The sequence below is a fragment of the Vipera ursinii genome (genome assembly GCF_947247035.1).
Source record: "Vipera ursinii genome assembly, chromosome: 2".
In the NCBI taxonomy this organism is placed as follows: Eukaryota; Metazoa; Chordata; class Lepidosauria; order Squamata; family Viperidae; genus Vipera; species Vipera ursinii.
Window position 1 is genome coordinate 139772625 of NC_139513.1, and position 18390 is coordinate 139791014.

The following is an 18390-nucleotide window of genomic DNA, read 5'->3' on the forward strand; positions in this document are numbered from 1 at the left end:
GCGAAGGAGTTTCGAGATGCTGTGGATAAACTTTTGGACTCAATTAATCAATCAATGGCTGACAAATTTGCGCAGATGGAGGAGAAATTGGAGAAACTGGAGGAGAGAATGGAAGAGAGGATGGAACAGAAACTCAGCGTGATGAAGGTAGACATTTTGTCTTCAGTGCATAAAGTGGCGGAATGTGTGGAAGAATTAGATGAAAAGATGGATGATTTGGCTCAAAGGAATGCTATATTAGAAGTTAAAGTAAGAGAGAATGAAAATGTAAGAGACAAACTGGAGAAGGACTTAAGCTTAGCCCAATTTTACCAGATGCAGTTTGCTGTCAGAATCAGAGGCTTAAAAGAGGATACTAAAGAAGATTTGAAGCAGCTGATCTCTGAGGCTTTTGAAGAAGTATTAAACCTGCCAGCATCTGAAATAAGAGCAGCTATGGATAAAGTGTTTCGGGTGAATTCATGGATTGCCAGACAGAGGAAGTTGCCTAGAGATGTGGTGGTTTATTTTGCAAAAAGAGAGATCAGAGATCAAATTATACAAGCTGCCTATGATGTTAAAGTGGTGATTGCTGAACAAGAAGTTTTGGTTTTAAAAGAAATTCCTCCAAGGATTTTAAGGGGAAGGAAGGATTATACATTCCTCGTGCATGAGCTCAAGCAAAGAGATATAAGGTTCAGATGGGAGATTCCTCAGGGGCTGATGGTGATGCATGAAGGTAAAAGGTACCGGTTGATTACTGTGAAGCAAGCGTGTGATTTCTACAATAATGTCCTAAAAGCAACCCCATTAACGCTCCTGGAAGCTGGAAAAGGATCTGGAGAAGAAGAACAACAAGAGGAGGAAACAGAGGAAAGTGGCGTGGGAGGAGATCAAGTTACAACTTCTTTGGATGATCCTAGAGAGCAAAGAGTGACGCGTGCTGCTTTAAAACGAGCAAAGAAAATAATAGAACAAGATCAGCAAAAGTCTTCAGTTTCTTCGCAACGTACATACAGTCAAGCTGTGGGAGGGGCACGGCCTAAAGAAGTTAGTCCTATCAAGGCTGTGGTCCAAGGGCTTCTGGATGATATGCATGGCAACTAAATTTTTAACTTGGAATGTTAATGGACTAAATTCACCGCAGAAGAGGAAGAAAGTTTTTCAATATTTAAAGCAATTTAAGATAGATGTTATATGCTTGCAAGAAACGCATATTAGAGTTTTGGATCAAAAGTATTTACTGAACTCGAGACTGGGTACGCATTTTGTTGCCTCTGCAGAGAATAAGAAAAATGGAGTAGTTGTTTATGTTAAAAGTGCCTTAACAGCAGACTTAATTGAAGCAGATAAGCATGGAAGATATGTTATGATTGAGCTGCTCTTAGAAGGTAAAAAGATGCTTCTAGTTGGACTATATGCACCTAACCAACAACAAGCTGATTTTTTTAGCTTACTTCATACAAAGCTTACCCAGTTGGATTATAAATCTTTTATTATTATGGGAGATTGGAATGGTGTTCTGGATGTACACTTGGATAAAGCTGGAGCTTTTAAACGTATTCCAAGCCACGCCAGACTGCCTAAAACTTTTTTTGAATTGAAGGATGATCTCGAATTGCGAGATATCTGGCGGGAGAGGCACCTGCAGGAGAAGGATTATACTTTTTACTCTGACAGACACCAATCTTTCTCAAGGATTGATTTTATTTTGTTGACTAATGATTTCTTTTTGAGAACTAAAAAAGTGAAGATATGTGCAAGAACTATTTCAGACCACAGTCCAGTTTGGTTGGAGATTGATAAGGAGAAAAGAGACAGGCGCTCGTGGCGCGTAAATGAGAACTTGTTTAGAGATCAGAGAAATGTGGAAGAATGTAAACAGCGGATGAAGGATTTTTTTGAGATTAATATGAATAAGGGTACCTCTATGGATATGGTTTGGGATGCTAGTAAGGCCTATATGAGAGGTGTGTTGATATATATGAATAATAGACGTAGACGTGTAGTGGAAACCAGAAGGAAAGAACTGGAGAATGAAATAAAGGAAAAAGAAAGGGCTTTGATTTTGAATCCAGGGGACGTGAAGATTAAAGAGGCTATTAGGCTGTTAAGAGGACAATTTGATAAATTAATGGCAGACCAAGTGGCAACCAATCTGCGGTTTGCTAGGCATAATACTTTTTGCAACGCTAATAAACCAGGCAGATGGTTAGCCTATAGACTGAGGAAGAAACAAAGGGCCTCTAATATAGACAAGATTGAATATAAAGGAAGGGTCGTGTTTCAACAGAATCTTATTAAGGATGCTTTTGTGGATTTTTATTCGAAATTATATACCAAAGAGGAAATTGAGGTAAAAGACATTGATAAATATTTGGAGAATGCTAATATTCCGGTCCTTACGCAAGCACAAAGAGAGGGGATTAACCAACTGATCACAGAAGAAGAAATCCTTACAGCAATTAAGGATTTGAAGGTTGATAAGGCGCCCGGTACAGATGGCTTGTCTGCGGCTTTTTATAAAAATTTACAATTTGAGATGATAAAACCGTTAAAGGAACTGTTCCAGACAATCCAGAGGGGGGGAAAGGTGCCACCGTCTTGGAGAACAGCTTTTATCTCATTGATTCCGAAGGAAGATCAGGATGCTACTCAAGTTAAAAATTACAGACCGATTTCGCTTTTAAATACAGATTATAAGATATTTGCTAAGGTTTTGGCTAATAGACTGATGAGGGTTCTGCAACAGGTGATTCATGGGGATCAAACGGGGTTTATTAGTGGTAGGCAAATGAAAAATAATGTTAGACATATAGTTGATGTGTTAGAGTATTTGGAAAGGCACAACCAGATCTCTGCAGCGCTAATCTTTTTAGATGCTGAAAAGGCTTTTGATCAATTGAATTGGCAATTTCTGTTGAGAATGTTAGATAAAATGGATTTTGGGGAAAATTTCTTACAGCCGATTAGGGCATTATATCAAAAGCAAACTGCCCGAATCATAGTTAACAATAGTCTGACGGCAGTATGTAATATTGAGAAGGGTACAAGGCAAGGATGTCCGTTATCGCCCTTGTTATTTGTATTAACTTTAGAGATATTATTGAACAAGATTCGGAATTCGGAAAAAATTAAGGGGATACAAGTTGGAGATCAGGACTATAGATTGAGAGCATTTGCAGATGATCTGGTTGTTACAGTGACCCAGCCAGAGAACTCTGTTGTGGACCTGATAGAGATAATAACACAATATGGGAAGGTTTCTGGATTTAAAGTAAACATACAGAAAACTAAAATTTTGGCTAGAAACATGACAGTTTCACAGAAGGCCTTCTTGGAAGGATTAACTGGATTTGAGATTGTTAAAAGGGTTAAATATTTGGGGGTAATTTTGTCGCCCTCGAATACAAAGCTATATAAAAATAATTATGAAAAATTGTGGGGGAAAATTCAAAAAGAATTGGAGAGTTGGCAAAAATTACAATTGACTTTGTTGGGACGGATTGCAGCAGTGAAAATGAATGTCCTGCCCAAATTTTTATTTTTATTCCAAATGATACCGATTCTTAAGAAAGACTCTAATTTGGAGGAATGGCAGCGTGGTATCAATAAATTTGTGTGGGCAGGGAAAAAGCCACGAGTTAAACTTAAGATTATGCAGGATATTCGTGAGAGAGGTGGCCTTAAATTGCCTAATTTTAAATTATATTATGAAGCTGCTGCATTAGTAGGAATAAGTGATTGGATCAATTTGACGCAATCGAGGTTATTAAATCTTGAGGGCCATGATTTGTTGTTTGGCTGGCATGCATATTTGTTGTATGATAAGAAGGTAGGTACTGTGTTTAGGACGCATATTTTAAGACAGGCATTGCTGAGAGTTTGGAAGAAGTATAGACATAAGCTAAGTTGTAAGATACCATTGTGGGCAATTCCAAAACACGCAATAGAAAATATACATGCTGGTTTCAAACACGATGAGACTACCTACAAGGAAATTTTAAGTTTGGAAAGGAATGTTTGGTGCTTGAAATCATATAGCTTCTTGCGAGAAGAGAAGGTTGTTCAAACATGGTTTCAATATACTCAGTTACGGGCCAGGTGGAAAGAAGACCAGAAAATTGGATTTGCAACGATTGATGAAAATCTGATAAAGCAAATTAGAAATCAGGGACCTGCACATATTAAACGGATATATCTTGCATTGATAGAGATTGATTCAGAAACAGAGCTTGTTAAGGACTGTATGATAAAATGGGCCCAAAATATCCAGGAAGTTATTACAATGGACATGTGGGAGAAGATCTGGGTGAGGAATGTGAAATTTACTCAAGCTCAAAATTTAAGAGAGAATTTTTATAAGATGTTTTATAGATGGCATTTAGATCCTAAAAAGCTTGCAAGTATGTACCCGAATTATCAGCCTAAGTGTTGGAGGTGCGGGGTTGAAGATGCAACATATTTTCACATATGGTGGACATGTAAAAAGGTTAAGGCCTTTTGGATTAAAATTTGGTGGAATATACAGAAGATCTTTAAAAGGAGGATAAAGTTTTGTCCGCAATTTTTTTTGTTGGGAATAATTGTTGATGCTACAGTGGTGGACTCCAAGTTGATGCTGAATTTAGTCACGGCAGCAAGACTTTTGATAGGACAATATTGGAAGAAAGAGGAGCTGCCGACTATAGAAGAATGGACTTTAAAGGTTTCCGACCTGGCAGAGATGGCGAAGATATCGGCTTATTTGAAAGATCACTCGCAAGAACGTTATATTATGGAATGGAGAAAGTGGATTGAGTTTATCCAGAATAAGTATAGGGTTAAGAAGTTTTATCTAGCATTCGAATAAGTCTTCTTTCGTGTTTTTTCTTTTCTTTTCCTATTTTTTTTATATATATTTAATAATGTTAAGTTTTGTTTGTTCTTATATAAGTTAGAGAGTGATGGTTTTTAGAATTTATGGTTGTTAGTATATGGTTGCTTATGATTGCTTTTATATATATATACCTTGTATTTAGCTCTGGGAAGTCCAGGGGGGGGAGGGGGGTGGGGGGGAGGGAGGGGAGGGAAGAGGGAGGGGGGAAGGGGGGAGGTAAGGGGGGAGGGAAGAGGTAGGGGGGAGGTAGGGAGGGGAGGGTGGAGGGGGATGGGGGTTTTTAATGGAAAATTGTATTGTAAAACTTTTCAATAAAAAAAAAAGAAGGTTGGCAGTTTGGCAGGTGGAATCCCGAGTGCCGTGTAACAGGGTGAGCGAGCACCTGTTACTCGTCCCAGCTTCTGCCAACCTAGCAGTTCGAAAGGACGTAAAAATGCAAGTATTAAAATAGGGACCACTACAGTGGGAAGGTAACAGCATTCCGTGCGCTTTTGGTGTCTAGTCATGCCGGCCACATGACCACGGAGACGTCCTTGGACTTACGCTGGCTCTTCAGCTTTGAAACAGAGATTATGGAAAGACTTTGATGCAACGAAATATATTGATTGGGAGAGATGCTTGGCAAAAGAAGAGGGCTAAAGTGAGAATTGAGGAATTAGATGATGGGGTGTATCAGAGGGAATATTTAAAAATTAAACACTTGTTTGCATATGGCTGAAGAAATTGAAAGATTTTAGTTTAAGAGGGATGAACTCTCTAAGGCAGTATCTTTTTTTTCTTTTTTCTTTTGTTTTTCAATGTGAGAACTAAAAATGTGTGGGATGATTAACATAAAGGCAATGTTCTAGATATTTAAATGTAATTGATTTTAAGAAAATCCCAATGGATAACTAAAAATGGGAAAAATGTTAATAGTGTTAAAAGATTAGATGATTGGATTTATTAAATGGAACACTTAAAGATTAAACATAGGTTTAATTAGGGGTAAAAACAGAAAGAATTTGGAAATAAGTGTACACTAATTCAAAAGGGATATGTATTTTTAAGTAGCATATTATTTTCTTTCTTTTTTCCCCTCTCTACTCTTTCTCTCACATCTTTTTCTATGTCTTTGTTTTGTGTCTTTTTCTTACTTATTTTTTAAGATATGAAAATAGATTTAAATACTTTAAGGTAATTAATCCTGGGAAAATTTTAACCAGTAGAAACTTTTTGAACATTGTAGGGAAAATAAATTTAAATAAGAATTGTAAACAGGATTTGTGATGAGGCAACCAAGATGATCAGATAGAAAAGAAGCATGATATTGATGAGATTATTATTGGCAGAAATTTTAGAAACATCTTTATATTTAATTGTTACCTATCAAATTAATAAGAATTGTATTAATTTAGGTTGCAAAGAGAATATTATTGGAAGAAGAGGAAATCAAGCAAAGTTATAATGTGGATTTTGGAATATAGAAATTAACCGATAGTGATTACTTTGTAAATATAAACCCAGACAACACGCTAGTTACCAAGATGTTTATATTAAAAAAATCAATAAAATATTTTTTTTAAAAAGACCCCCAGGGAATGATGAGGTTGCTAATCTCATTGACAGAAGCTGTTCACAAAAATAATGAATGCCGACGTGTATGATCTTATTAATAGAAAGGTAAAGATTTCCCTTGTCTAGTTGTTTCCGACTCTAGGGGTGGTGCTCATCTCAGTTTCTTAGCCAAGCATTGTCCATAGACATTTCTGTGGTCATGACTATATGCTGAGATACACAGAACACTGTTACCCTCCCATCAAAGCGGTATCTGTTTATCTACTTGCATTTGCATGCTTCCAAATTGCTAGATGGGCAGGAGCTGGAGCAGGGATGGTGTCAGATCCCCAAGCCCTTTTTTCTTTCCCTGCATATGTATTTGTGTTTGGGGCCTGCCATTCTGCTGGGAGGGGATGGGAATTGCATGGGATAACTCACTTTCTACCCTTCCTCTCCCTAATCAGAGAGACAGTTATGGAGAAATGCAGGGCTTTTTTTCTCATAGAACACTCAGAACGGAGTTCCGGCACCTTTTTTGGATGGAACCTTGTAGGGTAGGCAAGGCGGGTTGTATGACATGTGTGAGTTCCGGCACCTTTTTCTTTTACAAAAAAAGCACTGGAGAAATGAAACCGGAAAGACCTTGAGATGCACGCCAACTTGTGCCAGTTACCTAAACGTGCTATCTGCAGATTGGCTGGATTTCAAATGGACATTATGACTGGTGGGAGGAGGAAGATTGCTAGTTTAACTATACTGTTTGAGCAGGATTTTCCCCAGATCTCGCCTTGAATTTCCTACTATTAACTAGCCCCTAATAAAAGTTCCTTTTGAGACAATGCCTGTTTCAAGTGTTCTGCTTCCTTGGATGGTTAGCTGAGGTGGATCCTTACAGATGGGAGCTCACCCCACCATATTGCTATCGGGTCTTGAACCTGGGTTTTCTAGCTGAAAAGCTCAGCATCTTAAAATGCTGAGTCATTGTGCCCCCTTATTAATATACAGGGTATAAATTATAGTCACTGTTTAAATTATAGAAGAAATATTTTTGGAGGGAGGATGTTGGCTTAATCTCTTATAGAAACCAAGACATGTTTGTAGTTTTTCCTCTTCAGCAGTTAAATAATTAAATGTTGTGTAGTAGAATGTGTTGAATCCATGTACTGTTATATGTTTCTGAAATCCTTTTTCTCCCGTGATCAGTTTAAGATTAGAGACCCAGAGTCCTCTGATTTTGTAATATTCCTCTTATGATATTGGTATCTCTGATGTTAGATTCTTAAAAGTTCTTACAAGATAAGCCTATTTAAAAGCATATTGATTATTGGATACAGGATTCAGTACTGGGTATGATGGCTGTTTTGCTACTTATATTGCTGGCTGCTGTGTCTCCTATCCAGAAGGTGGTGCTCGTGTATCACCAAAGTTTATCTGAGGAATAAGCATTTTTGTCTTGAAAAGTGGGATGTCTTGGCTTTATTGTTAAATTCATAAATCCAATTAAGTGATTAAGTGAATCACTTGGTCATTAAGCAAATCCAGCTTCTTCAATTGCATATCAGAAGCCAGCTAGAAGGTCGCAAATAGCAATTATGTGACCATGGGATGCTGTAACATGCTGGTTGTCAAGTGCCCCACTTTTGATCATGATACTACAGGGACACAGCGATGGTTGTGTGAGGATCAGTTGTAAGCTGCTTTTTTCCATGCCATTGTAAACTTCGAACTATTTTTGAAAGAATGATCCTAAATCGAGGACTACCTGTTTCCTTTCAAGGAAATTATAAGGGTATTTGGTTTTAAGATTTCAGACTTATAAGTTATGGCTATACCTATATTTTAAAATTTCTTAGCTGCAATGCAATTTTCATTTTTCTGTGCATGAGCATTCCTGACTTCAGTTTGTCTGATTAATGAGTAGACTCATCCGGTATAGGATTGTATTATTGGATACTTTGATTCAAAGACCAACTTTATTGAAAATACTTGGTCTAGACTTCAATACTGTAGATAAAATGTAAAGAGGAAGCTTAGGCTGGACCTAGACTTTGGGCTTACAGGATTAAAACAATGATAGTAAATCCAGTTTGTTTTCTATAATGCCTCTATCTAGATAGCTCAACTCCAAACTCACTTCAATTTCCATTCTTCTAATATCCATGGGATTTGGGGAAGCACAGTTATTTTTGTTTTTTTCTTTCTTTGATGTCATATATCCCCTTTAATTGTTCATTCACTGAGTGGAACACATTGTCTAACAACAGCAAGATGCTGGCTTAAGCAAAGATTAAATCTCTTCTAGACTGAGTTGCTGCAACAAAAACATAGGTCCTAGTAGTGTGGGAAGTCAGCCCCACTTCAGAGAAAGAAATATTCTTGGAAATATTTAAAAGGCAGAATATTTACTTTCATGTTGCCTAGCCATTGTATCTTTGTTAATGTGTACAACTAGTTATAAACTCCAGGTTAACGGGTGGGGGGGGACAAAGTCCGCTGAGAAGGTCAGGGAAGCTGAATCTCTGAAGCAAATGTATTAAACCAGGGTTTTTTAACTGGTGGTACGCGTATCACTGGTGGTACACGAGCACCTGGCTGTTGGTACGCAGCATCGCCTTCCTCCCCCCCTGCCTCCCCCCTGCTCCTTCCCAGCTTACTTGCTGCTGGAAAACATGCTGCTGCAGGCACAGAGTGAGGCCCCGCCCTCCCCTGGGACTCACTGTGCAGCAACCATGTGGTCCTTCCCCCAGAAGCAAGCGCGAGCCTGAAGGGGACAGAGCCATCCACTCCCTCGGCAGGTAGGTGTTTGCGCCCACTCATGTCCATCTTCTTTTCATCCCCCCCACCCGCGAGCTCGCAATACCCCTCACAGCCCTCACATTGCCTCCCTCCCAGGGCTCAAGAGATTTCCCCCTCTCCTCTTCCTGATGTGCAATGCAAAGGGGAAAGCAAAGTGGCCAGACGTCACGCGCCCTCCTTGAGGATTCATCCTGGGCAGCAGATGGGAATCACCCACGTTTGGCTTCCTGATGCACGCCAGGGCAGGTGAAGTCATCAAAACATGGGTGTAAAGAGGAAAATGTGCCTGACTCCCTCCCTCCCCCACTGTTAGCAAATCCGTACAGCTGGCCCTGACCTCCAACTGGAGCCCATTGGCGGAGGTCGGGGCCAGCTGTGTGGAATCACCAGCTGATCCATATGGCCAGCCCCAACCTCTGCAAGTGGAAAGCAAGGGAGATTGCCAGGAGCACGAATTGGCGTGTGCTGAGAAACGCCGATCTCGCCCTGCTGCAATCTCCCTCACTCGGTTTCAGCTTGCCTTGCTGCAAGAGAAAGCTAGCTGAAACAGAGCGAGGGAGATTGCCAGGAACACAAATCGGCCGATCTCGCGCTGCTACAATCTCCCTCGCTCCATTTCAGCTTGCTTTCTCTTGCAGCAAGGCAAGCTGAAACCGAGCGAGGGAGATTGCAGCTGTGCGAGATCGGCGTTTCACGTTCCTGGCAATCTTCCTCACTCCGTTTCAGCTTGCTGTCTGCAAGAGAAAGCCGGGCTGCAGGGCCGCCTCCGCGGGTGCTGCTCTAGCATGGAGAGGGAGAGGCCGGTCCCCATTCACCCCGCCAGCCCCGGGAGAGCCCCGTGCGAGCGGCTCGCCAGCTGCCAAATCCTGGCTTTCCAGCAGGAGCAGCCTTGCCCTGCTTGCCCTTAGTTGGCACCGGGAGCAGCCACCACCACCCGCCCCGCTTTTCGCAAGCCCTGCTATGCCGCCGCTGCAAGTTTCCAGCAGCGGGAGGCTCCGGGACAAGGGCTTGTCGGGGGAGAAGGAGTCGGGGCTGCTCCAGTGGGCTGCTTCTGTGGCAGTAGGGCATGCTGGTGCCCTGCACTGTGCGCTGCTGCAGGGGCCGCCCTGGGAAAGGTGGAAGTGCAGCTGTAGTCCAGGACGGTCAACCGCTCCGAGCCCTGTCTGGCTGGCTTTGTGCCTCCATCCCCCAAGAGCAGCTGGTTGTGAGTTGCTAGCGTGTGGTACCTTGAGTGTGCCTCAGCCCCGGATCTCCCCCCACCCGGGACTCCAGCTGCGTCTACACAAGGCGAGTGGGGCGAAGGGCGCTTTGGTGCGTCTTCCATCCCTCCCGTGTGAAGGGTGCCTTCCTGCCCGAAGGTCCACAGCAGCATTGTTGGCGTGCGTGGATTGACTCTGAGGCAATATGAGGTGTTTCTGTCGCTGGAATAAAGCTTATTAAATGAGCTAGCAACCTCCAAGTATCACTGATAGATCTTCCCCAACTTTCCTCCGGTGCTTCATAAAGAGTTAAGTGGGCATCAGGTTTCTTGGTAAATATGGATTTGGAAGGAAGGAAGGAAAGAAATGACAATGGGACGGAGGGAAGGAGGAAAGGACAAACAGGGAGGGAGGGAAGAAAGGAAGGAAAGAAGGAAGGAACAATGGGAGAGAGGGAGGGAGAGAGAGAAAGGGAGAGAAGGAGAAAGAAAAAGAAATGGAGACAGAAATAAAGAGGGAGAGAAAGGGGGAGAGAAGGAGAAGGAAAGGGAGGAAATAGAGGGAGAGAGAGAAAGAGAGAAATAGAGGGAAAGAAAGGGAGAGAGGAGAAAGAAAGGGAGGGAAATAGAGGGGGAGAGAGGGAGAAAGAGGGAAAGAAAGAGGGATAGAGAGGGAGGGATAGAGAAAGGGGGAGAGAGAAGGAAGGAGGAAATAGATGGAGAGAGAGAAAGGGAGAAATCGAGGGAAAAAGGGAGAGAAAAAAAGGGAGAAAGGAAGAGAGGAGAAAGAAAGGGAGGGAAATAGAGGGAGAGAGAAAAAGGGGGAAAGAAATAGAGGCAGAGAAAGGGAGAGGAGAGAGAAAGAAAGGGAGGGAGAGAGAGAGAGAGAAAGAGAAGGGGAGAGAGAGGGAGAGAAAGAGAGGGAGAGAGAAAAATTAAATTGGTAACATGATTGTTAAGTGAATCTGGTTTCCCCACTAAATTTGCTTGTCAGAAGGTTGCAAAAGGCAATCACATGACCCTGGAACAATGTGACCATCATAAATATGAATCGATTGCTAAGCATTCGAATGTAAATCATATGACCCTGGGGATGCTGCAAGGGTCATAAGTGTGAAAAATGGTCATAAGTCACTTTTTCAGTGCCGTCATAACTGAACAGTCACTGTGAATTGTTGTAAGTCGAGGACTGTGCTTTATCATTTTTTTCCTTTTTTTTGGTCAAGTTTTTGACACCTTGCTGGGCGACTGGTGGTACTCGGACATTGCCTTGTCCTAAAAGTGGTACAATGGGTGAAAAGGTTGAAAAGCCCTGTATTAAACACTCTTGATGAAGATTTGACAAGCTAGCATTGTAACCAACTGAAATGTTTCGTTAGATAATATCTTGGCTTCTTTCCTCCCTCCTAAGGAATTAGCTACCTTGGATCAGCTTATCTATGAATTGTCTGCCATGTAATTGTTTTCTGTACTTTTGCCAACATCTAAAATTCGAGGTGGGACATAGCTAAAGGGGCTGATCTGCCCCTACGGTTTTAAAACTTGGTTGTATGACTCAATCTTTTAGCTTTATCTTTGTATTAGGAAAAACAGCCACTCTGCCTCCTCAACAAGAAAGCAACTGTTTTTAACAGATGTGAAATAAACTTTTTCCTTTAAATTGTACCAAAGTACCAATAAAACTTGTGTTCTGTGTGTGTGCCCAAACATCTGAAGGTCACGATATTGGGAAAAACTGTTTTAAGACGCTCCCCAGGGGGGTCTCCAGGCCAGTCACAGGCCTCCTCTTTTCCCAAGAGACTTACTGGCTTTCTCTTCACTGCCCCTTTGTCCAGTTCTGTGCTCCTCACCAAGCCAGAAGCAGAGTATTTTCTCCAATCCTGAAAATGCTTTGTGTCTTCATTTTTGACACGCAAACCTGCCAGTGCTTCCATGGAACTGACACACCAGAGATGTAAGCAAGATTGAAACATTTCAGTCATCAACAGGGTACAGAAAACACTCCAGCCAGATCCACAGGGTGCACATAAGGGGAGGGGGGAGCACAAGAGTTATAAAGGAGTTAATGTAGCATATCTCAAACTTGGTTCACGGGGAGAGCAGCCGTTTTTGTGGGTGCTGTTTCGCCTTCTCAGTAATGGCTTCTGTGTAGGGTTAACTGAGGAAGGATGAATGTTTATCTTTGTAGTCAGCATAGAACTGTATGTCCCAATGACTTACATGATATATAGCTCTTACAATTATGAATGGGAAGATGAAAGGCCTGGCACCATCTCAGAAGTGATACAGATGTCAAGAACTTTGTAATTAGTTGTGTAATTATCTCTTTTTCTCTTTCTTTCTCTCATTCTCATTTTTGGCTTGGGCCAATAGAAGGAATTGCATAAAACAAGCAAGCATAGACAAATGTGCTTGGCTTTCATCACCTATACTCAGGAGTTGTGAATCTTCATGGCCAATGGGCACATTTGGATTTTTGAGAGCATATCAATGTCCTCCCCCACAGCCCAGCCCAGGGCTGCCATGATGGGTGTGTCCAATCAGAAAGCTTCCATGAACAAGAAAGGAACTTCATGAGGTTCTTCCCCATTGTTCCTATTCCCCTCCTGAATACATTCAACCACCTTGGTTTTCCTTTGACTTTTTTTTCTGAGCTCCCTTGTAAACCAAGCATTGGGTTGCAGCTATCCAGCACTCTATTTTTTTCCTTTTGAGGCAGTGTTTTGCTGTAACTGTGACTATCTTCCTTTAAAATAAATAAATAAAACAAAAGACATATGTTAAAAAAACCTGTGATGGCCAATAAATTAAAGCGAGGGCAGGAATATTTGAAAAAAGGGACTTATTTGAGGAGCATTTCAAGTTATCGGTGTGCATAAAAATCTTAGGCAACTATAGTTCTTATGGTTATAGCCAGACATTTGCACTCAGAGACTATCCTAGGTTTCAGGATGGCCCCTTTGGGCTAAGCCTATAATGTATTTGATTCAATTATTTGTTACACTGACATCCTCTCTTTCATTCAGGACTTCAAGGAGGCCTTCCTGGATCCTCCCCAGAGGTACAGAATCCTATACTTTCATGAACATGACCAAAGCAGGGCTGTGCTGTTGCAGTGCAAGCTTTGCACATGTATGTCCCAAAGGGGCAGAGCTTACATTGCAACAGTACAGTACCACTTTCTTCATCTCCTTGACCCCTGCCTCCTCCAGTTGTCCTCCACAGCAACAACCTTGTGTGGTAGATTGGGTTAAGAGACAATGGATGAGCTGAAATCATTCCATGAGCTTCTGTGACCAGGATGGACTGGAATCTGGGTCACCCTAATTCAATATTTTAACCATTACAGCTCATTAGTTGTCTTTTCTCATGTTGTTTATCCTGTATTAGAAGGTTTTAAGTGTGAGGCTAATCATGTTAGTGAAGCTTGTTTGAAAAATTGGAGATGTGGTAGTTTGGATGCTACCTATTTTCATATTTGGTGGACTTGTAGAAATATAAAAGCTTTTTGGATTAAAATTTGGTGGAACATTCAAAAGATTTTCAAGAGAAAGATAAAGTTTATCCCACAATTATTTTTATTGGGTGTTATTACAGACTGTGACACTAAAGAAATTAATTTGATGTTGAATTTGATAACAGCTGCGAGGTTACTGGTAGGGCAATATTGAAAGAAGGATTGTCTGCCTACTATAGAGGAATGGACGCTTAAAGTGTCAAGCTTAGCAGAAATGGCTAAGATTTCTGCTTACTTGAAAGATCATTAACAAGAGAGATACATTTCGGTTTGGAGAAGATGGATAGATTATATTCAGAAAAAATATGGGACTAAAAAGTCCCATTTAGCTTATGAGTAAATTTTAGATTGTTATTGTTATAATTTAATTTTTTTCTAGAAGTTGGGTATTTTAGAGTGTTGGTAATTATGTTAAAGGAGGGTTAAAGTGTATTATCTATTTGGTTTTTTATACAGTTGATTAATGTTAGTTAGATTATGATTATTATATATTTGTAACCCTGTTATCAGCTTTGGGAAGTGGGGAAGTGGGGTTAGGGGGGGTTTGGGAAGGGGATAATATTGTAACTTTTTATAAAACTTTTCAATAAAAAAAGAAAAAAGAAAAATTCTGCATTGCCGCTGGACTGGATACTCCCCTCCCTTCCATTTCCAGGTTCTCTCCATATAATTTTATGAAGTATTAGATCTCTGATGTCCTGATGTCCACAGTTTGTAGGTGACTATGTGAGTTTAGGCAGTCTTCTCTAATGTGATGTCCTCCAGAACTGCTGAATTCTACCTCCCAGATTTCCCTGTCCACTCCATTTTGGCTGTTACCTAAATTTTGAAATCTGATCTAAAGGAAGATAATTTTCAAAACAACCACAGTTTTTACGGGTCTTAAAATAAATAAGAAATCTTTTTATTACCTGAATACTCTGGAACTTAGAAGTGTATGTGTTCGGTCAAATAGCATTGTTCTCGTTTCAAGCAAATAGGGTTTCTAAAAAAGTACCGTAATAAATAGTGGTAGCCCTATTTTGCAGAACTGATCTTTTAGTTTAGTCTAGTTTAACTACCTTTGCCAAACTTGCTTTATAATTTAGCTGAAGGTCAACATGTTATTTGCAATTTGTCTGGTGTAATTGTGGGGCTCAACAGACCAGGCCAAAGATTTACAGGAACAGAGGAATTCTGTGTAGTGAACAGAGACAATCTGGGGTAGGCCACACAGATCCCCAAGAAGACAAATTTGGACGGAAAAGGTTGAAGCTGAAAAGTCTTCAAGGAATAGAAGAGAAAGCCTGCCTAGCTTTTAGCAAGAGCTTGAAATGCTCTATTTCTAACATGCATGGTTGATCTTATTTGGGAAGGATTGAGTGGAGGGGGCGTTTCAGTTGTTATGAGGGTAAGAAACTGAAACATCTGGCACCAGGAGACTGGAGAAATAACCACCACTCTAGCAGGCAAACATCTGTGTTTGTACCTGGCCATTTTGCTGGCGCTGGGAAGGTTAACTTTCTCCTGTTTTCCCAGGCAAGAGTTTGTGGCTTACGTTTTCCAATCTTGCTGACGAATGAGCAGCTAAACCTGTTCATTCCAGCTGTACAAGCAGGGAGGGGGTAGGGTGGGGCTGAATCAGAGTGAGGGTCCTGACTCAGCTTGTCCTGGCTTGGGAGAATGCTTGGGTGGGTAGGGAAAGGGGAGGGCGATGGCCAACTGCCAGATGAGGTGAGTCAGGTCAACGTTGTGAAGTTTCATGGATGCCAAGTGACCTGTGTGCTAATCCCAGAAGGAATAGTCCAGATATTCCATTTGTCAGTCTGCAGAAGGATTAGCCAATCAGCAGATGTCAGGTTACTCCTCCTCCTCTGAAGCTTTTCTGGCTGGCACTGAGTCAGTTCTTCTGATCCCTTCATGCACTGGAGTTTGCCTCATGTGACATTTTAGGCCCCCTGCAGAATCCTACCCAAGATCACTTTTCCCTGACAAGTTAAACTCATTGATTAATTGCAAGGTCCCTGCATAATGAATCCAGAGAGATTAGGCTGTGGTCTCGTGAAAGATCATGAAGTTGGAATTGATTGATTGACCTTTCCCCCCCAAAAAAAACCCCTTTGTTTTCTTGCATGCGGCAGCGGTGGCGGATTGCGAAGGAGCAAGAGCATGGGGCTGGAAGTCAGTTAAGGAAAGAAAAGCAATTTCTGGGGGGAGTGAGGATTTCTTTCCTTACTTGCCCCACTTGTTCTGAGGCCACTATCCGCTCAGATGCGTTGTCTGCCATGTAATTGTTTTCTGTACTTTTGCCAACATCTAAAATTCGAGGTGGGACATAGCTAAAGGGGCTGATCTGCCCCTACGGTTTTAAAACTTGGTTGTATGACTCAATCTTTTAGCTTTATCTTTGTATTAGGAAAAACAGCCACTCTGCCTCCTCAACAGGAAGAAAGCAACTGTTTTTAACAGATGTGAAACAAACTTTTTCCTTTAAATTGTACCAAAGTACCAATAAAACTTGTGTTCTGTGTGTGCCCAAACATCTGAAGGTCACGATATTGGGAAAAACTGTTTTAAGGCGCTCCCCAGGGGGGTCTCCAGGCCAGTCACAGGCCTCCTCTTTTCCCAAGAGACTTACTGGCTTTCTCTTCACTGCCCCTTTGTCCAGTTCTGTGCTCCTCACCAAGCCAGAAGCAGAGTATTTTCTCCAATCCTGAAAATGCTTTGTGTCTTCATTTTTGACACACAAACCTGCCAGTGCTTCCATGGAACTGACACACCAGAGATGTAAGCAAGATTGAAACATTTCAGTCATCAATAGGGTACAGAAAACACTCCAGCCAGATCCACAGGGTGCACATAAGGGGAGGGGGGAGCACAAGAGTTATAAAGGAGTTAATGTAGCATATCTCAAACTTGGTTCACGGGGAGAGCAGTCATTTTTGTGGGTGCTGTTTCGCCTTCTCAGTAATGGCTTCTGTGTAGGGTTAACTGAGGAAGGATGAATGTTTATCTTTGTAGTCAGCATAGAACTGTATGTCCCAATGACTTACATGATATATAGCTCTTACAATTATGAATGGGAAGATGAAAGGCCTGGCACCATCTCAGAAGTGATACAGATGTCAAGAACTTTGTAATTAGTTGTGTAATTATCTCTTTTTCTCTTTCTTTCTCTCTCTCATTCTCATTTTTGGCTTGGGCCAATAGAAGGAATTGCATAAAACAAGCAAGCATAGACAAATGTGCTTGGCTTTCATCACCTATACTCAGGAGTTGTGAATCTTCATGGCCAATGGGCACATTTGGATTTTTGAGAGCATATCAATGTCCTCCCCCACAGCCCAGCCCAGGGCTGCCATGATGGGTGTGTCCAATCAGAAAGCTTCCATGAACAAGAAAGGAACTTCATGAGGTTCTTCCCCATTGTTCCTATTCCCCTCTTGAATACATTCAACCACCTTGGTTTTCCTTTGACTTTTTTTTCTGAGCTCCCTTGTAAACCAAGCATTGGGTTGCAGCTATCCAGCACTCTATTTTTTCCTTTTGAGGCAGTGTTTTGCTGTAACTGTGACTATTTTTAATATGTATTAATTATTACGGGCATAATGGTTTAATCACTTTTTAATTTTTGTATTTTGTTTTTTATTATGTATTGCCCTGTTCACCGCCCTGAGTCCTTCGGGAGAAGGGCGGTATACAAATTAAATTATTATTATTAAATTAATTATTAAATCTTCCTTTAAAATAAATAAATAAAACAAAAGACATATGTTAAAAAAAACTGTGATGGCCAATAAATTAAAGCGAGGGCAGGAATATTTGAAAAAAGGGACTTATTTGAGGAGCATTTCAAGTTATCGGTGTGCATAAAAATCTTAGGCAACTATAGTTCTTATGGTTATAGCCAGACATTTGCACTCAGAGACTATCCTAGGTTTCAGGATGGCCCCTTTGGGCTAAGCCTATAATGTATTTGATTCAATTATTTGTTACACTGACATCCTCTCTTTCATTCAGGACTTCAAGGAGGCCTTCCTGGATCCTCCCCAGAGGTACAGAATCCTATACTTTCATGAACATGACCAAAGCCAACATCTAAAATTCGAGGTGTGACATAGCTAAAGGGGCTGATTTGCCCCTACGGTTTTAAAACTTGGTTGTATGACTCAATCTTTTAGCTTTATCTTTGTATTAGGAAAAACAGCCACTCTGCCTCCTCAACGGGGAGAAAGCAACTGTTTTTAACAGATGTGAAACAAACTTTTTCCTTTAAATTGTACCAAATTACCAATAAAACTTGTGTTCTGTGTGTGTGCCCAAACATCTGAAGGTCACGATATTGGGAAAAACTGTTTTAAGGCGCTCCCCAGGGGGGTCTCCAGGCCAGTCACAGGCCTCCTCTTTTCCCAAGAGACTTACTGGCTTTCTCTTCACTGCCCCTTTGTCCAGTTCTGTGCTCCTCACCAAGCCAGAAGCAGAGTATTTTCTCCAATCCTGAAAATG